This window comes from Leopardus geoffroyi, chromosome C2 (genome assembly GCF_018350155.1).
Source record: "Leopardus geoffroyi isolate Oge1 chromosome C2, O.geoffroyi_Oge1_pat1.0, whole genome shotgun sequence".
In the NCBI taxonomy this organism is placed as follows: Eukaryota; Metazoa; Chordata; class Mammalia; order Carnivora; family Felidae; genus Leopardus; species Leopardus geoffroyi.
In genome coordinates, this window is record NC_059333.1 from 151,464,347 (window position 1) to 151,479,767 (window position 15,421).

Here is a 15,421-nt window from a genome sequence, read left to right on the forward strand (position 1 = left end):
AGGAAAGTCTAGAATAGAAGAAAACCCCATTCCAATGGTTTTTGGAAGGAGCTTATTTTTAGTTTGGATTCTAGGATGGGAGATGGGGTACTGTCAGCTCCAGCAATCTTTCCAGAAAAAGATGCTGGCATGGACAAGGCAGGTGTGCCCTGGGATGGCCCCTCCATCCCAGACTTCGCCCTTTCCGTTCTCCCTGGGTCTTTATTTGAAAGTTAAAAATAAAATCATATATTTTCTGTAATCCACCTCAGATTCTCTGGATAATTACTATGGATGTGAGCAAGGAGCCTGTGGAGGAAGATCCACTAACATACAAAACTCTGAAAAGTCTGGGCCAGAAATACACCAGGCTGAACCCAAGCATGCATGTCTATTCCCTGACAAACCCATTAAAGTGAGAGGTAAAGAATAAAAAGTCCATCCGTTCGTAAGAACAAAGAGAACAGGAGTTCAGTCCAACAAAACTGGAGATGACATAAATTCCCATAAATTCCCAAAGGCTAAAAGTGAAATGGTTACCTGGTAACTAACCAGGTAACCTTGAACCGGGTACTGCCGATGGTGAAGGCAACAAGAAACAAGTGAACTTCCATCCCAGAATCAAAGGAGATGCAGAAGCTACACACACCAGTTACCTGGGAGGGTTGTGGGAGGCGGGAGGGTGTCTGTGGTGCGACGCTGAAGAGAATTTGCTGATGGCGTCAACGTGGAGGTGATCGAACCCACCCATCAGATCTGTCCCCTACCCTCGGCGGCCTAGGAACGTACTGGCAGGAGGATTCTGGAGATTCGCTCTCAGCTGAGGATGTGGTGAGATGTGGAGCAGAGGAGCTGAGCCCGTGTCCTGGGTGATGGCACCTCACGCGCCTCTTTCCCATCTGACATAGTAATTCTGGTGTCAGACATACGCATCTTGGGAAAGAGACTGGAAGACTCCTTTCTGGGGACATTGATCTTTACCTTTATGTAAGCGTAATACTTGGATTCAAGCAAAATTCAACTAAAGGAGAGTGGGGAGGGTGGGGGGGCTCACCAGGAAGTTCAGCTCGAATCATGATTTACAGCAGGCCTCCCGGACACTCACATGTCCGTGGCTGAGAAGGTCATGAGATGCTATGAGAGGACAGCCGGCTTAGGCTGGGGGCTCCAGAGGTCCCGAGTGGGGACAGTCCCCTGAATATGCTTCTGTGAAAATTTGAACTCGCACTGGGTTAATATTTTAGGTGGTAGGAGTAAGGAGTTTATGATAGCCCACATTTGGGGGTAAAGAGGAACACTTCCGGTCATGTGAAACCCAAGAGGAAGGGATTGGATATTTATAAAGGAAAAGCCTCCAAACTCTTAGCTACCCTCAGAGAAGTAAAAGGCAGGAGTCCTGAGTGGCCCTGTAATTTACTTTTTAGTGACATGGAGGAAATTGGCTTCTTATTGTCTCTCTCAGAGATTCATATCCCACTCTCTTAATAGCTTTTAGTGATGGCGGGGTATGATGAACCCTGCTGATGCCCTCCTGGATTCTCTTTACCACCTGGCATACCCATCCCCCACCACTACAATCGCTGCAGCTGGAGGCTGATGTGGGCGAACTCCCTAGATTGCCCTCTCTGGTGGAAGCTGCCTCACCATGTAGCAGTCTGAGAAATGAAACCCCCAGTTCCCAGGAATGGGATCTAGCGGGCTCTACATCTTTCCTCTTGGAAACACTTGGCTTTTTCCCTGGAACTTTTCCATCAAGTCTCCTTAAATATAGAATTACTCAAAGGAGAAACCACTCCTTACTCTGGATTCAGGCATAACTTTTGCTGTAAGATTTATGGACCTCTTATCTTGGTATTCTCTATTTTGGCTTGGTTTCCAGACTTTGAACTTTCCAAGTTGACCACATGCCAAGGCTTTTGCCCTGCTGACAGTGATGTCTGAGAGTTCAGCCCTTACCTGTGTTCATCAATTTCTTTAAATTTTAAAATTTTGTTAATTAACTCGTAGGCTTATTGAAGACTTGAGGTTTTGAAATTCCCAAATCCGCGAGGACACTCTGAACAGAATGGGCAACCTACCATACAAATGGCACAGGAAACTGGCTATGAGAGCCTTTATCTTCAACCAAGTCACTGCACTTTCTTCTGCAATAGCTCTGTGTCTTAGGTTTGGATAACTAGAAGCGGAGTCTGGGAAAGGAATTTGGATGCATGCAGTTTATTGGGGAAGAGTTAGGAGAAGGGGCTGCAGGGAAGCAAAAAGAGGCAAGGGACGTAGCTGAGCAAGAATATGGTCCCAGGTGAAGTACAGCCATGGCCTGAACCTCAGCCAGGCTCTGGAGCGTATATTTTATCCCAACATTTGCCCACCTTGAGGCAAGGGGATAGTGTTTTATAGCCTTATGTTAATAATTGACCCCCTGGGAGTGGAGATTAACCTTCCAGTCATCTCCAAGTAAGGAGGCCTTATCAGTCAAGGGTAATTCTGAGAAGATGATAGAGAGAAAATTCCTGAGAAGGAGTTTGGCGAGTAGAGGGCCTGTGGACCTGGAGCTTGACAAGAGATGAGAGATGATATGTGGCATGTGGGACATTCAGGATGTGATTCCATGTGAGATGGGCATCATTGGATGGCTATGGGCAGGTGAGATAAATTTCGGAAGGCTCACATCTGGGAGTGCTAGGAAGGCAAGTACAGAAGCAGGAAGCCCACCTGAAGACTCTAGGAGAGAAATGATCGTGGCTTATGATCACGGTGTGACGACTGGGGAGTCATGAGAAATGTCTGGAACCAAAAGTTTGAAAAGAAATTGATATTTTGAGAGAAGCATGTTTTGAAAGCAGAGTCAACTTGATTTGCTCGTAGGGCATATCTTAGAGAACGAAGGCAGTCAAAGTTGACTACAACAGTTTTGTTCTGAGCAAAGATGGGGAGGGGCGGGCTTGACGGAGAAAAGGAGAGGACGTGGAAAGAAGAGTTCGGTGTATTTGATAGTTCTTCCCTTCTTGTCACTCAGTAGTGTTCCATTGTGTGGCTACACCACAGCAGGTCTATTCGTTCACCCACTGATGGACACTTGAGTAGTTTCCAGCTCGGGGCTTTTATAAACTTATGGTCTAAAAGTATTCTTATACAGGTCTTCAGAAAACATATGGGCGAATTTCCGCTCAGTATCTATTTAGGAGTAGAATTCTTGGATCAGAGGGTAATTTCATTTTTTAATTCTAAGATTTCCATTTGATTCTCACTTACATATTACAGTTCTCTTGTGAAATGCTCTTTTCTTCAACGTGTGATTTATAAAAATTTCCAAGTCACTGTCTGTTATCTCCAACAGCCGTCTCATCTGTGAGTGTGCTTCTATTGTTTGTTTTTCTCTTGGTCCAGTTTCTGAGGAAGGCTTTGCAATTTCTTCCTGAGTGCTATGTATTGTGTGTCAAATTGTAGCAACTCTGAGCAGTATTTTCTTTATCTAAGAAGGCTCAATCTATCCTCTGGCAAGCAGATCATTGAAGTGATGGATTACCTTAATCCAATCAGGGACTGAGCTAATTCAAGGTTGGACTGCACTTTCTGCACAGTCGACCTCTGATTCCACTTGCTTCCGAGGTTGTGGTCCTTTGGGGTTCCTGACTGAGCTCCAAGATTGTTAACTAGCCCTGTCTCCTATGATCAGTCCTGAACTCAAATTTTTATTTTCTCAGTACCATGAGCAAAAAAATATGCTTTGTCCTTTGTCTTTCTTCCCAGTATCTTAAAAATTTTTTAATGTTTATTTTTGAGAGAGAGAGAGAGGGAGGGAGGGATAGAGGGAGAGAGCAGGTGCAAGGGAGGGGCAGAGAAAGAGGGAGACACAGAATCCAAAGCGGGCTCCAGGCTGTAAACTGTCAGCACAGAGCCCGACACGGCGGTCAAAGTCACAAGCTGTGAGATCATGACCTGAGCCGAAGTCGGATGCTAACCAACTGAACCACACAGGTGCCCCTCTTCCTGGTGTCTTAAATTTCTTTCCTGTACTGTTTAAGAATTTGACAAACGCCTCCAGAAAAACCAACAGCATCAGACTCGCTTCCAACTACCAGCTGCTCCCGTTGGGGTCTCTTGTGGCTTTTTGGTCAACCCCAAACTCCCCTTTACCTCCCCAGATATGTGAGATTGCTAGAATTTCTGCTGGCTTCTCGGCTCTAAGCAATGAATCTCTTCCTTTCTCTGCCTTCTGCCTGGGTTGGTGCCAAGAATTGGAGAATTCCCTGAGGGCAGAGCAACCCTAGAATGTCTACTCACCAATCTGCCTTCTTCTCATCTTTCTTCAGAATCGTGGCCCCCAGAGTACTCACCAGTTCTCTGTGGTCTCCAAACAGATGGAATTTTGTATTTTATCCAGCTTCCCTAGTCAATCTTGGGGGAGCATCAGGCTGTTGTAACTTACTCTATCGTATTCTCTCATTTAAGTTTAATAATTTCTTATCATATAGCACATGTCTTTTCATTTTTATCCTAATTTACTATTTTTAATTTCCATGTTATCTATCACTTTTCATCATTATTTTGAAAACCTTAGTTATTAAAAAAAAATGGGATTCAGCCAACAATGCACCAAGAAGACAATCCAGAAGCATGCACATTTTCATGTTAAACAAAAGCAAATAAAGAAATTACATTAATAAACATTTGACTCGCAAAGTTAGAATGAACAAATCTGAAAAAGAGTAGGAGAATTACATCAAGGTTAAAGAAGATATTAATGAGTTAGAAAAACAAATATATTAAGAGAATGAAAGACAAGCGGGAGACTGGGCGAAAAATCTTTGCAAAACACATATCTGATAAAGGACTGGTATCCAAAACACACAAAGAACACTTAAAACTAAGCAGTAAGAGGGGCGCCTGGGTGGCGCAGTCGGTTAAGCGTCCGACTTCAGCCAGGTCACGATCTCGCGGTCCGTGAGTTCGAGCCCCGCGTCGGGCTCTGGGCTGATGGCTCAGAGCCCGGAGCCTGTTTCCGATTCTGTGTCTGCCTCTCTCTCTGCCCCTCCCCAGTTCATGCTCTGTCTCTCTCTGTCCCAAAAATAAAAATAAAAAAAAAAACTAAGCAGTAAGAAAATGAGCAACCCAATTTAAAAATGGGCAAGAGATCTGAACAGATGCCTCACCAAAGACGATATACAGATGGCAAATAAGCACATGAAAAGGTGTTCAATGTCATATATCATCAGGGAATTGCAAATAACACAACAATTAGATACCACTATATACCTAGTAGAATGGCCAAAATTCAAAACACTGACAACAGCAAATGCCAGCAAGGATAGGGAGCAACAGGAACTCTCATTTATTACTGATGGGAATTCATAATGGATAGCCAGTTTGGAAGACAGTTTGGCAGTTCCTTAGAAAACTAAACATACTTTTACCATACAATCAAGCAATCATGCTTCTTGGTATTTACCCCCAATGAGCTGGAAACATATGTTCACACAGAGGCTTTCACATGAATGTGTATAGCAGATTTATTCATAATTGTCCAAACTTGGAAACAACCAAGATGTCATTTGGCAGATTAATGGACAAACTGGTACATCTAGACAATGGAGTATTATTCAGTGATAAAAGGAAAGGAGCTATCAGGACAAAAAATACATGGGAGAAATTTAAATGCATATTAGTAAGTGAAAGAAGATTATCTGAAAAGACTACATACTGTATGATTCCAGCTATATGACATTCTTGAAAAGGCAAAACTCTGGAGGCAGTCAAAAGATCAGTGATTGCCAGTGGTTCGGGGGAAGGAACAGATGAATAAGCAACACAGAAGACTTTTAGGGCAATGAAACTATTCTCTATGCTATTATAATAGATATGAATCATTGGAGACTTGTCAAAACCCAATTAATGTGCAATATGAAAAGTGAACTCTAATGTACATTATGGACTTTAATTAATAATAACATATCAATATTGGGTCATCCATTGTATCAAATGTACCACATTAATGCAAAATGTTAATAATAGGGGACACTATGTGCATATTGTGGGGGCCAATATGGAAACTCTGTACCTTCCATTATATTTTTCTGTGAACCTAAAATGCCATTAAAATAAACTATATATATATATATATATATATATATACACTTTATTATATAGTAGATATATATACCATATTTTAATGTACATATATAAAATATATATTATATAGTATATAGTAGATAAACATATCTACTATATTTTAATATATAATACATATATCTACTATTATGTAGATACACATAATACCGTCAGATACATAGTATTTTACATATATATATATATATATATATATATACACATATATACATACTATGTTTTAATGAAAAACAAAATAGAACTGATAAATTAGGTCATGTACTGGTTTTTTTGGGGGGAGGGTTACTAATAAACATGACTAAATAATTCTGCTACAGTAAAGAAAGAAAGAAAAATAGCCAACACTTATTACCCAGCAACACTGTTCTCAGCACTGCACAGCAACCCAATGATATCGAGCTATTATATTCCCATTTTACAGGTAAACAACCAGGGCAGGTTTGGATAACTCATCCCAGCTTACATGACTTGACTGAGGGTCACACAGCAAGTGGTGAGGCTGTGTTTAACTCCGTTCATGGTGTTCCAGTGTCTGTCCTCTTAGTATCAGCATATACTGCCAGAACATTTTAAGTAGTCAATAACTGTTACCTACTATTTGATAAAGAAAGCCCAACTAAATACACAGCATTAGAAATTATAATAGTCATATAATAAGAAATAGATTTTGTTCATGACAAAATATTACCATAGGAATAAAGTTGAAAATCTGGACGAAATTGACATGTGACCGTGTGACAGCCACTCTCCTGTCTGGGATCCCTGTCAGCCCCTCATCTATATAGATTTCTGGGAAGCGTCTAGTTTTCACTGTGCTACACCACCTGGCAGTCAATCCTAGTGTCCCCCCAGCCCCACCCCCTGACAGCTACTAATCTACTGTCTATCACCATAGATTTGTCTTTTCCGGACATCTTGTATAAGTGGAATCCTACCATATTTGGTCCGCTGTGCCTGGCTTCTTCACTTAGCGCCATGTTTTCAAGGTTCATTCATGTTGTAGAATGTATCAGTACTTCATTCCTTTTTATTGTCAGATGATATTCCATGGTGCAGATATATCACATTTCATGTATCCATTTATTACCTGGCAGATTGTTCCCACTTTGTTACTATTATGAACAATTCTACTATGACCATCCTGTACAAGTTGTTGGGTAGACATATGTTTTCATGTCCTTGGAGTATCTACCTAGGAATGGAAGCACTAGGTAATATGGCAGCTCTTTGTTTAACCATTTGAGGGACTGCCAGGGTGATTTCTAAAGTTGTCTGCACCATTTTGCATTCCCACCAGCAGTGAATTAGGGTTCCGATTTTTCCATATCCTCGCCAATACTTTTTATTGTCTGTCTTTTTGATTATAGGCAGTCAAGTATGCGTAAAGTGGTATCTCATTGTGGTTCTGATTAGCATTTCCCTGATAGTTCATAATGTTGAACATCTTTTTATGTGCTTATTAGCCTTATATACAGGGTTGTTTTTTTTTTTTTTTACTGCAGCATTATTTACAATAAGCAAATTATGGAAACAGCCCAAGTGTCCCTTGATCAATGAATGGATAAGGAAGATGTGGTATATACAATGGAGTACTACTTGGCAATGAGAACGAATGAAATATGGCCTTTTGTAGCAACGTGGATGGAAATGGAGAGTGTTATGCTAAGTGAAATAAGTCATACAGAGAAAGACAGATACCACATGTTTTTACTCTTATGTGGATCCTGAGAAACTTAACAGAAGACCATGGGGGAGGGGAAGGAAAAAAAAAAAGAGAGGGAAAGAGCCAAACCATAAGAAACTCTTAAAAACTGAGAATAAACTGAGGGTTGATGGGGGGGGGCGGGTGGAAGGGGGGTGGGTGATGGGCATTGAGGAGGACACCTGTTGGGATGAGCACTGGGTGTTGTATGGAACCCAATTTGACAATACATTTCATATATATAAAAAAAAGAAGATGTGGTATATAGACACAATGTCTATAAACAAGAATGTTGTCATTTGCAAAAAACGTGGGTGGATACAGAGAGCATAATGCCAGGCGGGGTAAGAGAGCCCGGGGTAAGAGAGGAGCAGAGATAGCCAGTGAGCAGAGGGGTGCCCCCCTGAGCTGGCGTTTCACGTAAGGCTGGAAGTATCAGCCCAAGCTTGTGGGTGAAGCAGCTTGAATCAGGTCTCCCTCTAGTTACCTCCAGCTGTGTGACATTTTGCAAGTTGTTGTGTAACCTCTCTGATCTTGTTCGATGGGAATCATTCCTATCTGACAGGATTGCTATGAGAATTAAAGGAGATACAGAAATAAAATGCCCAGAACAGTGCTTTGCCTCTAGTAGCCACCCCAAATATTTGGGAGAAAATAAAAGTCAACATGACGCCATGGTGCCCATCCTTGCCTCTGGCTCTCCCACCTCACCTCTGTGGCAGTCCTGGTCCCCTGCGTCCTAGAAGCCCTTGACCCCCGTCACTATTTCCCCTACTTAAGTCACCACTTTCTTCCTCCAGTGTATGTAGCTTTTGCTCCATTATCTTCTAGTGTTTTCTTTCGGAGACACCAATAGGGAAACTTTTTAAAGTACTACATTTCATATTTACTAAGAAGATGTTAATAATTCTTTCCTTCTAAATATAAACACACTATCTCCTTGTGGTAGAAAATTTTGAAAGTAAAGACAAGGCTATGGACTCTCTCTCTATTTGTACATTCATCACATCTTTATTGAACAGCTACTAGATGCCAGGCCTTGTTCTGAGCACTGGGTACACACGGTCAAAAAAGCAGATACCGTCACTGCCTTTATGGAACTTGGGCTCCAGTGGGGGATGACTGACACTTGTCACCAACGCTCAGGATCTTGGTTTTATCAGGACCTGGGCTGAGGCGTTTCCTGAAGTTTCTACAACTTGCTTGCAGACGTCTTCTTGCACTGATGTTGGCAGAGATCGCTGCAGGGTATGTGAATTATTCTCGTACATGTAAAGCTCATCAGAGTCTTTGCTGTTTCATCACTGTGGGCTTTTGTTTACAACATAGAATTTCCTGATACAAGGAATGACAGGCGTGCTCTGCCTGACAACTTCAGCCATACTAGAATGTGAGAACTTTCTGGTTTTAGTAAGCATAATTCCTCCCTAACTATGACTCTAGCATTCTACCAAGTCAGCCATATAAAACTCAGTTTTATCAGATGTTCACACCCACTATACCCACATATTCAAAGAAGATGTTGCTTTTTTATTTCCTGTGACTGATCTAGTGTCCCCCTTCTGTCCCCACCCACTGGGTTGCAAGGAAAAATAAACCTTGAATGTTCCAGTGTATGGTGTCTCAGTCCCTTCTGGCTAAAACCATTTTCTCTGGATCTCTGAGTCTTTTTAGGGTGGATATTCAGGAAATTTGAATATCATCTCTTTATCACAGAAATCGCTCTCTTCTATCTCCTTCGCAGTGTGGCAAATGGGTGTAAGGGGACCCTTAGAAATCTCCCTTTCGTGGGAGAGGAGAGGCCTCTTGGCGTCCTGCGTACTAGGTTTTCATGATCTTGTCTTGTCTTATCTTATCTTATCTTATCTTATCTTATCTTATCTTATCTCTGAGAGATAAGCTTCTCTAGCTTACCTAGCTTATCTCTGAGAAAGAGCCTCTGGCCTCCCTGGGGCCACTGGCAATGTCAGTGGTTTTATCAAGCCCTTGGGCAGGTAAGAAAGTTCTTTAAGTTCATTGGAGGCCAAGTCTCCTTCAAGTTTTCTTTTCTGCTGTCCGAAAGAATAATCCAAGAAATCTGTTGGAGTACCAGTCTCCATGCCTACATTCCAGTCAGGGGAAAGGAGAAAAGGGGAAAGGAGCTGCAATCCCCTCCCTTTAAAGATGGCTCATTACACATACTAGTTCCGTTTATATTCCACTGGCCAGACTTAATCACATGAGTATACGTAGTGCAAGTCAAGTTGCCCAAAACTAATAGCTATTCTGGGTGGCCATGGGCTCAGATAACATACGGAGATTCTACTGCAGAGGAAGAAGGTGCTCATGCTGAGGGTACTGGCAAACCATTTTCTGTCTGTTAAGGTAGACGACCCTGAAATTGTGCTCAAAGACGTGAGATCTCAATCTTAGAATCCCACCCTGAGGGGCTTTTCATGAGGCCACTCCTGATACCAACGCCTGTATCGATCAAGGTCCTAAGGAACCACTCTAAATATTTTAAACAGAGGAAATTTAATGCAGGATATTGGCTGCACCGATGATGAAATGCTAAGAAGCCAAACAGGAAATTTCCAGGCGACCTAGCAATCAACCTCCGTACGAAACTACTTCCAAACCATTTCATAGCAGAAACCCAATTTCCCGTTACTTATCAGAACAAATCACCCTAGACAGTTACTAACCCCATTGCAATGACTGTTTCAACTAACCTTGTCTCAATGCCTGTTGTTTCAGTGGTATGAGGAACCCAACCTGGCCAGGTACAGCCTGTGTTTCAAATTTGATGCGGCTATTCTTTGTCCCGTGGGAATGAAGACCTTTAGATCAAGAGATCTCCGGGTTCTGGGATGGGAAGCAAAAGCTGTATCATTTAGAGTAATAATGAGAGGGGTCATTACAACTTTGTAGTAGTGTTCTAAAGCTCTACATACCAGCTGCAGGTTGAGAATATATATACCACATTCCGAGAGATAGCACCCTGATCACCCAGCGGTTTGTTTTCCATTTAGCAACATAACCATTTTAGGTGGCCAGCTCCTTCTCAGTGATAGAGTAGATGGTGAGTCCTGAGAACTCCAGAGGGGAGAGCCAAGTGCCATACTTTTCATGCTGTAAACTGGGTTACTCAGTCTGAATCTATGTGGTGTGGGTTACGTAATGAATTCTAAGGCATTCAATAAATCCATAGATGGTGGGGCTGGTGCCAGCAGAGAAGGCAAATCCATTCTCTAAACAAGAATCTATTCCAGTGAGGACAAATCACTGCCACTTCCGTGATGAAATGGGTTCAATGTCACCAACTTGATGTTGCCCAGTTTTTCATCGAAATTTGCATTGTTGAGAAAGGAAAACTGCAAAAAAATTTATTATCAATCATTCTAGAAGAAAGACATTCATCTACTGTGTGGTGTGTGCGTGTGCGTGTGTGTGTGTGTGTGTGTGTGTGTACATGCATGCTTATTTGCATCTTTGAGGGGAAAGTTTTTAAGTAAAGAATGAAATAACCTAGCTAATTCACAAGAAAACAGAAGTCCTAAAAAACCGAAAGTTTTCAAAAAGATGCCTTGCTCAAATATAGAATTAGCCCCTGCTCCCCACTCCACACCCCCACCCCAGCCTGCACACCAAATGTAGTCAAGCCTGGCCCTTTCAGAAATCTGGTAGTTTCATAGATTTTTAAGTCTTGAGCCAGATGTTTGATATCCTGTTGAAAGTACGGCTTGTTTTAGTAACGACAACTATACTTGCATGAAATGCTTCTCTGGGATGAGGGCTCCAATCTATTTCAAGTAATTTTATATCTGTGGAAGTTTGCAGACCATGACAAGGACTTGGGAATTGGGTTTTCAAGGAGATAATAAACTTGTGACTTTGATTTTGCTGTGTCACCTATATATGATAGGTGATATTCAGTCACGTAGGCTGAATCTGATGCTTGACAATTGCTTAAGATATTCATCTATTTGCTCTTTTTTTGAGAGAAATTTTTAGAAAGCTTCAAATGCTTGATTACTCCATATTAATTTACTTTTTGATTTTGTTTTTGTTTTCCTGCTCACATATTTTGCTCTTTCTTGGCACTTTCCTACAAAAAGTGCTCATAAAGAAGCATTATATTCTGGCTGCTTAGTTCACAACTTTGCCTAGATTCTGAGTTGGTGCTTAGAACTGAAAGAGACCCCCACTGGGCGAATTATCTGATTAAGAATTAAGAAAATTGAATGTTGAACTCTCTCTTTCCTTAAATAGACCTACTGGCTGAAGATTCCAACCAACTGGCCAGTTAGGGGCTCATAATGTACATCAACAACTTTGCCCAGTTATAAGGTCCAACCCCCAGGTTTATGGTCCAGAGATTCAATGTTATCAATATCCCAAACATGATCATGGTCTAAAGAACAGTATCACACACATTACGGTCCAGAGATTCAATGTTATCGATATCTCAAACATGATCATGGTCTAAAGAACAGTATCACATACTCTCAGGAGACTGGGGGAAGGAGGCTTTGGAGTTGTTTCTCTTTATATATATTTTTTAAAGTTTTGAGACTGAATGTGAGCCCTGTGTAACATTAGGTTCATCAGAGAAGTTAAAGTTCTATGTCAGGCTTCCCTAGTCTTCAAGGACAAGATCCTGTCATTAGCCAACTGTAAGATGGCTTAGCATGACCCATTGTGATTGGACTAGTGACAATTCTAAAGCTCCCAAATATTTATGTTTAAATGCAGGCCTTACAAATTTATCTACTCTCAACATCTGATGTCAAGAAGTTGGTCGTAGAGAACAGTGTAAGAATAAGAACTTAAAACTAGAACAAAAGCTGGTTTCATGTATAATAAAAATGGATTCAGCTTCAGAGCAGCCATACAAACAGGCCTGAAGATCTTTCATCTTAAGCAAAGTAAAACAGAACAAACACTCCCTTGACTTTTTATCTACCTCCAGATAGGGCCACATTTTTTACCCCCTCCAAACCCAAATCACAAAATAATTGTCTACACAGTGTTTCCATTCCCTTATCACCTGATATCTCTCCTCCTACTCCAGTCTGGCTTCTCTCCTACCATTTTTCCTGAAATTTCTCCTATCAAAAGTCACCAACAAACTCCATGCTATCATATATAATGACACCTTTGTTGTCATTCTGACCTCTCAGGAGTATCTTTCATGGTTGGCCTCGGTTTTCATGACACTTTCTTCTCTTGGGCTCCATGGATGCCACTCACTCCTGATGTGACTGATCACACACTATGTGATTCTCTTCCTAGTACCCATCCCCTAGGTACCTCTGTGAGTTGGAATTCTTCACCATTCAGTTCTCACCTTATTGTTTACCTTAATGCTGTTCTCCTGAATGGCATATTGTTTGTTTGCCCCAGCTTGGGTCATATGCCTACCCTGTTGAGAGTCATGATTAGAACCCCCACTAGTTGTATAAGGCATGGGTAGAAAACTCTCCAAAGTAAATCAGAAGGGGTTGAGTGAGAAAGATGCTGGGTGTGCAGCTTTTACCAACTGCCATCAGAATAGTTGAACATTAATTAACATCCTCTCCTCCCATAGTGCTAACCCCCATGAAATAGTGGCCTCAAATGATCAGATCACTTCTCTGTGCTCTGCTTTCCTCCCAGATCCTGGACCTGTAATTCTTCACTCTCTTGTTGGTTCATTGATTCCTCTAAACAGATACTTCAAAAATGTTTTCTTCTATTGTTCTTAGTGAGAAGTTGGTCTGAATTATTTAGTTATTGTTACCAGAACTGAAAATTCTCACAGCAGAATCTTTGTTTTATAAAAATCCAAAAGTTTATCAGAGTTTCCAGTGTCCTGATTCTCTAGCCTCATGACCCATATGCTCTGGTCATAGATAAAAATGCCCTCAGGTTCTGCATTTGGTAACCACAGTGCTTTTGAACAAAAACTCTTTTCTAGAGTTCTTAGACACACTGATGATAGAAGAAAATGTTCTGTTTCCTGAATTAAAACTCACACACTCTAAGTAGAATCTGAGGTTAATGTCCTAATTTTCCAAAGACAGTGTGGCATTTAATCTGTTAACTAAAGCTCATTCTTGATGAATCATAGCTAGAGAGTCTGGATCACACATCAGTGATTTTTCTATTGCTGTAAATAATTTGCAGAAGAAAAGCTGTGACTCTCTGATAGGTGGTCTAGTTTAAGGGCAGGAACTTGCTTGATTTGTCGGATTTCCAATAAGCACTAAAAACTCAGAGGAAACACGAATGTCTTGAAATATTTAGTCTGCCATCTGCTTGGGTATAAGCACTATTTATTCTGACCTAAGAAGGCCATCACCCTTAACTCAGATAGAGCTACTTTATGTTCACAAGTCACAGCGTAATCACCTCTCACATTTAATTTTGTTCAGTTTATTAATTCAGAAGAAAGAAGAGTGAAAAGCAGCACCACAGGCATTTAAGAGTGAATACAAGCCTCTGTCCTGTAATTCATGGCTCAGATGGATGAGACCCTGAATCTTAAGCCTGGATATGTACTAGTAAAGTCGTGTGAGAAAAGAAAACAGATGGCCCTTTGTATGTTTCTACAATCAGAGCCACCTACCAGTACATGTCCAGTGCTTTGCAGACTCACATTGCCATCAGACACACCATGTGGAAGAGAGGGCACCACTAGGTAGGCTTACCTAACAAATGCTTTCAGGCAGATATCCCACCAGTTTATGCCTTTCCAGCCATTTCTGGATGTCTTCATATGCAGCTAGGACCCACTTACCCAACACAAAGCCCAAAGCCCTAGTCCTTTCAGTACACTATTTCTATTTGCTGACAAAGATGTCTGTCGTCTCTCTTGAGAAATAATGCAAAGAGTCTTAATTGGGAGTCTTTGGTACATCTGTGCTCAGTTCCCAGGAATTCTGACTTCCACATGCCATGTGGAATGACATCTCAAGATAGCTCTGCCAGTCTTTAGCTTCTAACCCACTATAGTATAGAAATTCTGCATCTGGAATGGTGGGGTAGCCTCCCATAATGGCCGAAAACTTCCATAGTTTGATGAAAGACATAAAGTTAAAGGTTCAGGAATCTCAGCAAACTCCAAGCAGGATAAACAAAAAGGAAACCATGCTAAAACATGTCATAGTCAAACTTCTGAAAATCAGAGGTAAGTGGAAATCCTGAGAGCACCAGACAAAAATGCCAAGTCACATATAAGAGCATGATCTGAAATAAGGAATACTTCTTATCTGAAACCATAGAGGCCAAGGTGACAGTGGAAAACACTTTTTAAGGTGCTACAAGCAAAGGGGAGCAAACCCAGTTAATCTGGCGTTTTTATATCCAACAAAAATATCCTTCAAGAATTTTGGGAAAATAAGTACATTTTGAATAGGAGAAAACTAAGAATTTTTTGCCAAAAGATGTGCTACTGTGAATGAGGGTACCAAGGGAAAACTCAGATTTTAAGGAGGTAGGAAAAGCATTACAAACGGTAAATATTTGGGTAAATATAACAGATCTTTTTTCTCTTCTGTGGTTTAAAATACATATGACTGTTTAAAGTAAAATTTAATACATTACCTTGTCAAATTTATAATGCATAAAAATGTAGTACATTTGACAACTATA